Genomic DNA, 9,093 nt, shown 5'->3' with positions numbered 1-9,093 from the left:
AAAAGAATTATACAACCCAGAAAAAACAGTCTCTTCAATAAATGGTGTTGGGAAAACTGTACAACTACATACCAAAAAATGAAACCGGACCACTTTCTTTTACCATATACAAAAATAAACTCAAAATGGATCAATAAAAACTTATCTATAAGATGGGAGACTATAAAACTCCTGTAAGAAAACTCAGGCAGTAAATTCTTGGATACTGGTCTGAGCAATATCTTTTTGGATTTGTTTCTTCAGACAAGGGCAACAAAAGCAAAAATAAATGAATAAAACTACATCAAATTAAAAAGATTCGGCAGAGCAAAGGAAACCATCAAAAAAAAGGGGGGGGTAATGTACACAATGGGAGAAAATACTTGCAAACCACATATCACATATATCCAAAGAGTTCACACAATGCAATAGTGAAAAAAAAAATCAATTAAAAAATAGGCAGAGATTTTTTTTTTATCTGGGGGCACCTGGGTGGCTCAGTCGGTTAAGCGTCCAACTCTTGATTTCAGCTCAGGTCATGATCCTGATCAAGGTCTGTGAGTTCAAGCCCCATATCGGGCTCTGCGTGGCCAGCGCAGCGGCCAGCGCCAACCCTGATTAGGATATTTTCTCTCTCCTCTCTGCCCCTCCCCACTCGCGCACTCTCTCTCTCTCTCAAAATAAATAAATGAACATTTTTAAAAAATGGGCAGAAATTGTGAATGGACATTTTTCAAAAGAAGACATACAGAAGGCCAACACGTGCATGAAAAGATGCTCAACATTAGTCCTCATCGGGAAAATGCAAACCAAAAACCCAAGAAGCTACACTTCTACACTTCACACCTGTTAGGGTGGCTGTTACCCAAGAGACAAGAAATAACAGCTGTTGGTGAGGATGCGGAGAAGAGGGACCCCTCGTGCACTGTTGGTGGGAATGCAAAGTGGTGCAGCCACTGTGGAAAACAGTACGGAGGTTCCTCAAAAATTTTTAAATAGAACTACCCACCATACAACCCAGCGACTCCACTTCTGGGTATTTATCCAAAGAAAACCAAGAGACTAATTCAAAAAGATACAGGCACCCCTCTGTTCACTGTAGTCTTATTTACTATAGCCCAGATATGGAAGCAACTTCAGTGGTCATCAATGTATGAATTTGAATAAAGATGTGGTATTCATACACCATGGATTATTACTCGGCCATTAAAAAAAAAATAAAATCTTGCCATTTACAACAACATGGATAGACCTAGAGAGTATTATGCTAAGTAAGTCAGAGAAAGACAAATACCATATGACTCCGCTTATGTGAAGTCTGAAAAGCATTAACAAACACCACCAATGACAACAAAAATAGAAATAGACTCAAAGATACATAAAATAATTGTCAGAGGGGAGAGGGGGTGGAGGAGGGACAAAAGAAGGGAAGGAGAGTGGAAGGTACAAACTTCCATTTACAAGATAAATACGACCTGGAGATATCATGTACAACGTAGGGACTTTAGTTAATAACATGTAACAGCTCTGAACGGTGACAGATGGTAGCCAGATTGATTGTGGAATCTCCTCCTAATGTCCGTAAATGGGTATGAATGCTGTATCACTATGTTGTATACCTGAAACTAATAATGTTGTATGGCAACTGCATTTTCATCACTCTCACTCACACACACACACACACACACACACACACACACACACACCACAGTAAAGCATGCTGTGTGTAAATGAACGTAAAAACATGACCATGCAAACAAGTGCAACAGAAGTTCACTTCATTTTCTATAGGCCACACAATGTAATTTTCTTTGACACCAAATTTTTTTTTTGAACAAAAGTACAGAAATCTTGGCTACTTTCCAGTCACAGTAAGCTACTCAATTTCAGTTCCTCTAAATAATTTCATTCATGACACACACCTGTAAACTTGCAAGTATGAAACTTCAAATTATCCTTACGTTCTGGAATCAACTATCAGGAAAATATCTTCGACGTGGGCTATTTCACCTTAAAAAGTACATTTACTTTCTAAGTTAAATTATAACACAATTTTGGTCAATCACATATGCCAAAATGCTGAGTGAAGTTTCACATTTGTATCGTTGCTAGAAGCAAACCTCGACCAGATGACCGAGACGGGCAAAGGAAAGCCCTCACGAAACCCCTCACTAGCCCTCGGCCTGCTTGATTTAGCCCCGAGGCAGGACTGGAAATGTTAAGAAAAGCTTCTGCTCGTTCATAGTAATGCATAAAGACGGTCCAGCTTTGACAACATGCCCACACCTGCCATCAACTCATACATACGGGGATCCTAGCTAGAAGCCCACCGATGGATTCTCATCTCAGGTCCGCCAGCCCTCAGTGGCAGCTAACAGGCGGGGGGTGCACCCCGACCTGGCTGATGGGTCTGGGAGATGTGGCCGAACTGCTTAGAATCTAACTCAAGTGTACACGTAGGTCAATTTCTCAGCTCTCTCCTAGGCTTCTTCAAGGCGAATGAGCATATCCTAACTACAATCGGCCAGGAAAGTAACAGAAACAGCCAACTTTTGAACAAAAATCAACAGAATTTACCTAACCTGAAAATAATTTTCAGTTATTCAAGAGATCAGTTTAGCTTTATGTACCATGAGTAGTATTCACATCCATTTCATTTACAATAAAGGAAAACAGATTTACATCACGATAACTGCTAGGATTACTTATTAGCATTTTCTGACCTCATAGCTAAGCTCAAGTCTGGTAAAACTGTTCATAAACAGAATAACCAATGCCTAGTAATAACGTTTTGCGCACAACTGCTCGATTAAATCCTTAACGACATAACACCAAGCCTTCTCTTCTGCAGCTTCCCACCAACTTGGTACAAACCCTGACCGTCTGTGACTCTGACTCTTTCAAGAGCACGGCAGAGCCACTTCCACTGCTGTGCTATTAACCACAACCAAAACTTGACAGTTCTAGAAAAGACCAGTTACAACAGTTACCTGCCATTAAGTCTATAAACTGCAGAAATTAAAATTAGTTTTCATCGGCAAGAGGAGAGCAAATGGAAGCTGGTCTCGATGCGGTTTCAATTTAAGATGTGAGACAATGTGAGACAAGGGTTTCACCTCAGACTGACCGGCTCACACCCATACAGACGTAAAACTCAACCAGTTATTACAGGAAATAAAGGTTAAAAAAAAAAAAAGGTTACAACCACCACTGAGTTCCAAGTCAAAAAAAAGACAGAGATGCCTATAAATACTACAAACACATCATTGGCCACTGCCTGTATCATTATGTATTAGTCACCAAAAAAAGGGATCTTCTGAAGTATCAATGTTCAACAGCCCAACTGCTGTTTTCAAAACAGTCTCAAATATAGTTCAGGGGTATGATGCAGCATAGTTACAACCTAAGTACTAGTTTGGAACATAGATGGAGCTATAAATTATGCAACTTATCACCACTTCCTACTCCACCTCTGCTGACAAACCAGAAGTTGTTTTTTACACACACCTCTGGGTAACATGAATCACCGCATTACTTCTCCAGATTAACCAGAATATTAAAATATAACACATTCACCTTCAACAAAGCACATGTGGGTGTCTGTGCAAATTCTAGATTACTTTTTCCCATCGGGGCAAAAAGAAGACAATGAGCTCAATAAATTATTTTTAAAAAACTGACTTTAAGAACTACCTCACGAAGTAAAATGGTCCACCGCCTAGAATAGTTTTTGCATTTAGGTGTAACCTTTATGCAAAAGAGAAAACACGTGAAAAGATACATCTTTAAAAGCCTAACAAATACATTTCAGTAAGTTTTTAAGACGCATACGCCCCATGTTTGGTCAGGAGCAAAGGTGTGTACGGAAAGGACGCCGTATTCACCGTTGCTTTTCCACAAGAGTACATTTCTAAGCTCTTGCTCTCATGAAATCAGGAAGAGAAACACAAACCAAGGGCTATGAGGACAAGACTGGGATGAGTTAAACAAGAGAACGCCACAAACCAGAGGGAGACCTTTGGGGAACCAGAGAAGCCCTCTCCCGCGAAGGCAGAAGTGAAGATTAGCAAGAAGGGTTCTACCGTGACAAATAGTAAGAAATCACGAAAAGAAAGAAAGCCTCAGTATTAAGAAAAGAACAGGACTAAAAAGCTTTAAGACTTTATTAGGAGCCATAGTTTTCCACAGGAATCAAGACCTTAATTCAACTTAACACCAATCTCCTAGTGATAAAATATCAACGTTAAGTTTAGATCAACTCTCGTTTTAAAATTCCAAAAGAATCTAGGAGCCAAGTGAGGAAGGGGTTGAAAAATACGCGGTAAGATAGAACCTGCTTTTTGTGTGGAAGCTCTCCTTTTACACATAAATGTGAATCTGAAAGAAAAAAGGAAACTTATCAACCAGGTTGATTTTAGAACATACTCAGATTTTCTTAAAAAGTAATGTAATCCAAACACCAAGTTTATCATCTTACTAAACACAGAAGCCACAGAATTATCAGTGATTATCAGGATTGCCTGAAATCACCAGTCACAGATGATTAACATAGTTATACAATTTGATAACAAATACTGATTGCTGTACCCTCCTCCTCAAAAAAGCAAACAAAAGAAAATAAACCACGACTGTACTCTCCTATCCATACATGGAAAGATTATCCAAATATTTAAATATAAGGAGGCTTAAACTGCATTGTTAAAGTCAAATTCTGGAGTAAATTTGCCTAACATTTATTGAAAATAACAAAGGCCTAGATCATGCTTACATTCTTGTAGAAAACTAAGGAAAATGATTTGTGATGGCCAAACAGAGTAACAATTCATCATCAGATGGTACAAACTTCTAGACATGAGTTTAGATACAGCAATGTGAACCCGTGAGCCTTGAAATATTGGTTTAGAGAAATACTAACATGAAGGTTTACCTGCATCATAATGAAAAACACAACATGTTAAATGTGAAAGTCAACTTCCAAGGCCAGAATAAATTTAATAGTATGCAAAGATTCCCCAAAAAACTTAATATTAAGCATGAACGAGGTTCTAGAGAATGAAAAACTAATATAAATAACACAAAGACATTTTTTTAAAAGCCAATTTTCTTTGTTATGAAAAGCTTTCCCATATAATTCTGGAGAATCATTTCTAAAAAGAGATCAAGCATAAGTGGGGAGAAAAAACTAACTGAAATTCACGACCGTGATCCAAAATAGTCCTTCAAATTTGCTTTGCTTCAAGACACTTACAGAGGCACTTTTCACCCTCAGAGTAACCGTGGAAAATAAAAAGTACCTCTCCAAATGACAGGCCAGTTTTAGCAACTACTAATATCTCTAAGAGAATAGAGAAGAAGTTTCGAGTGAGTGCTTAAAAATGGAATTTTTTGAAACCAATTAACTATAATCTGTTTCTGGTTTAGATTTTTTAAAATGCCAACTCAATTCAAAATCTCAAACAGTAAACTGAAATATCTATTACTAAATTGAAAAACTATTCCTTTTCTCAACCAGACTTGGGAAATCTCTAAAAAACACAATTATAAATAGATTCATTCATACAGAAAAACAAAACAACCACGTTCCAAGAAAATACTTTACATCCGAATTTTTGTAACCAGAGAGAAGAAAAATGAATCCATTGTTCTCAAAGACAACATCGTACTAAAAGTCAAATTACTGCCCGTCTGTCGCCTTTCAGAAGACGTGCTGGTAAGTCTACGAATGACCACCAGTACGTGTTACCAGTCTGCCTCCTAGGACCTAAGTGAAAATCGTTGGAGAGGATGAGCTGCGAATCAGGAGTAACTTGTCAGTGTTGAAACTGGCAACCGAAGCTAACAATGCGTATTAATATTCAAGTAAGTACTGAGATGAATGGCTCTGCCCAGCAAGGCGGAAGAAATCCTTCCCCCCGCAGACAAGACCAAGAGGTTGAACACGAAAACGTCAACGTTACTCAAACGGACGAACTGGAGTCTGGCGACAGGAGAGGATGCTCACGACAACGTTCACATCTGCCCACTCGAGGGGTGCCTGAAGGCTGGTGTGGGAGCAAATGACACCGACCCTGAAGCGGCTGTCGGAGCCGATCAAGACTAGGTGCTGGGGAAACAGTCCCCCGGGAGTGCCGGCGTCCGGTGCAAGGTGCACCGCACGACTACGCCCGGGCTCCGCACTCGCCCGCAAGCGTTCGCCTCCACCCTAACCCGCACGACCCCTCCGGTCCCGGCAGAGCGGGCCTCGAACCCAGCCCGCAAAAACCCTGGAAAGCCTCGCAGCCGCTCGGCCATAAACAACTGCCATTGTCCTAGGCCAGGAGCGAGTGTGACTTCCTCCTCTTCCCTGGAGCACGCCCAGGGCTGGGCGCCCCCCGGCGAGGCCCGGGAGCCGCCGAGCGACCCTGCCCGGCCCCGCCCCCGCCCCCGCCCCGCCGGGTCACCGCGGACGCCCGCCCCGGCCCGGCGGGGGGAGGGGCGCTCCGGCTTCAACCTGGGAGGCCGGCGACGAATGGGAGAAAACCTTTCTTTCCAAGGGAGTTCAATTCCGGGCCGCGTTATCAGCAAATGCGCACGATTAGAACTTTCCTGATATTTACTTTACTCTCGCGGCTGGCAACCCCCGAGTTTGCAAACCCACTGGAGCAAAACACCGCCGGTCACATGCTCGCCCGAGTGACAAAGGTCCGCGTTACCCACAGCCCGGAGCGCCGCGGACCCCGCGCCGCAGTCAGGGGCAAACGCGGTGAAGTCACGCCCGCCTCCCGCCGCAGGGCCTCTCGGCGCCCGGCCCGCGACCCCCGCCCAACCGCGACCCCCCGAGCCCGGCCCGCGACCCCCGCGTTCTGCCCGCCGACCCCGCCCCCGGCCCCGCCCCCCGGCCCCCAACCCCCGGCCGGGCCCGCGACCGCGCCCCCGGGTCCCCGCGAGGCACGCGACCCCCCGCCCCCCGCGGCACAGGTGACGACGCCGCGCCCGCGCCGGGCCCCGCGCGGGGATCTCTCCCCCCCCCCCCCCCCGCCACCACCCGGGCCCCGGGGCGCAGAGTGGGGCCCGGGGGCGGGGTCGGCGGCGGGGGGGAGGGGGCCCCCGCGGGGGCGCCGCCGGGGCTCGGGGAGCGGGGCGGCCTGAGGGGCTCGGCGGAGGGGGAGGGGAAGGACGCTCACCTCGGTGGGCTGGCTGATCTCGAACAGGTCCAGCCGGTTGGCGTTCCAGTGGTGGATGATGTCGGCCAGCTTCCGCCGCTCCTCGTCGCGGCCGCCCGCCGACATCCTCCCGGCCGCGCTCCTCGGCCCGCGCCGCCGCGGGGGTCGGGGCCGGGCCGGGTGGGACCGCGCGCGCCCACAGGTCCGCGGGCCCGGCCGCCCCGCGCTCGGCCGCCTCCGCCCGGCCGCCCCGCGGGCTCCGCAGCCTCCTCGGGCTCCCGGGCTCCTCGGCCGCCTCGGCCGCCTCAGCCGGCCCGCCCCGCGTCAGCCCCGCCGGCCGGTGTGCGCCCGAGCGCCCGCACACGCCGCCCGCGCGCCCCGCCCCGCCCCGCCCGCCGTGCGCGCCCCCGCGCCCGCGTGCCCGCCCCCGCGCGCCCGCGCCGCCGCACCTCGGGCGGCCTCCGCTAGGTGCTGCTGCGCCGGCCGCCGACAGGCCGCCGCGCGCCGGGCCGCCTCACCTCCTGCGCGCCGGGGCGGGGCGGGGCCGGGGCCGGGGCGGGGGTCGAGGGGCGGGCGGGGCGGGGCTCGGACGGGGGGGCGGGGTTCGGACGCTGCTGGGTTCCGATGGCGCTGGTTCGCCGGGTGCCGGGTTCCGACGCGGCTGGGTTGGAACGCGTGGGTCTGGGTTCCGACGGTGCTGGGCTGGAGGGTGCCGGACTGCGGGGATGCTGGGTTTGCAGGGTTCTGGGTTCTGACGGGCGAGGCTCGGTTCGGAGGGTGCTAGGTTCGAGCAGGTGGGGCTGGGTTCCGACAATTTGGGTTTGCAGGGTGCTGGGTTCCGACGGGCGGGGCTGGGCTCCGAGGGGTGGTGCCGGGTTCGCACGGGCGGGGCTGGTCTGGGACGGATGGGTGTGGGCAGTCCAGGGTGGAGGGACAGAAGAACGCCGGCAAAACTCCCCGAGGGCGGGTTGGAGGGCGCGGGAGTCTGGCAGGTACTGACCTATGTATGCAGCAGGGCCTGTGTCCTGCTCCCTTGTCACCCCGCCCGGTTTCCCGCGGGTGTCTCTTGGTCACTAATGGACCCCATCCGGGGCGATTCCCTTTTTGTTGGGGTCAAATCAGAGCGCACCTCTTGGAGCTGCTTTCTTCTGAGGAGGGTGAATTATTATGGTGTGTGCGTGTATTTCAGAGATGAGGTTTGTGAAACCCTTGCCGTGCTCTGGGAGGCCAGCCTCTCCTCTGCTCTCCTGTTGAGGCCTCCACGCTGTTGTCCGCTATTTCCATGCAGGGCAGGGTGAAGCTGGGGTGTCCAGCTCCCCTGGTGTGTATCCACTCAGATAACACATCTTTTCTCAGGCAAATGACGTCTACAAAACTCCACAGACGCAGGGCACGGAGTTTGCAAACCTAAAATGATAGAGAGGGGAAGAGTCATTTGACCTTCCCTTTTTCTGCTACCCCTTAACCCCCGACGGTGAAGCCTCTAAGTGTCCCGCTCGATGTGGAGACCTAAAATTGATTTCAGTAGCAAGTTTTCTAAATTTTAGGAATGTTTGTCTCGTTAGCTGCTTCCTCTTTAACTGCCCCCTAGCCCTCCCCCCCCCGCCCCTCAAAAATGTTTTTCTGGCTGAAGAACACATTCCAACAGACTATGTGCTCCGTGCCACTCATACAGGTGAAGTTGGTTTCTTACATGATCTGCGATGTGTTGTAACAAAAAGCCTTCGTCTCTGAAATGCCAAAGCTAAGTAATGAAAATAGTGAGTTCTATTTGACAAAGCCTCTTTATTTTTGTCATTACTCCGTCTTCCAGTGTGGAGATAGTTTTTCTCTCCACCAATCGGGTTTCTTCTTTTGTAGGCGAGAAGAGAACCCGATCACGCCTGCTGGGTTTTGTCTTCGGCTTTCTTTTCTACTGTACTCGTACAGTAGAGCTACATAAGGAGGCTTTTCAGCAGAGAAGCCTGAGGTG

Source organism: Lynx rufus, unplaced genomic scaffold, assembly GCF_022079265.1.
Source record: "Lynx rufus isolate CCGP_SWC_20201006 ecotype Redwood Valley unplaced genomic scaffold, mLynRuf1.p SCAF_32, whole genome shotgun sequence".
In the NCBI taxonomy this organism is placed as follows: domain Eukaryota; kingdom Metazoa; phylum Chordata; class Mammalia; order Carnivora; family Felidae; genus Lynx; species Lynx rufus.
This window is presented reverse-complemented; position numbering follows the sequence as displayed.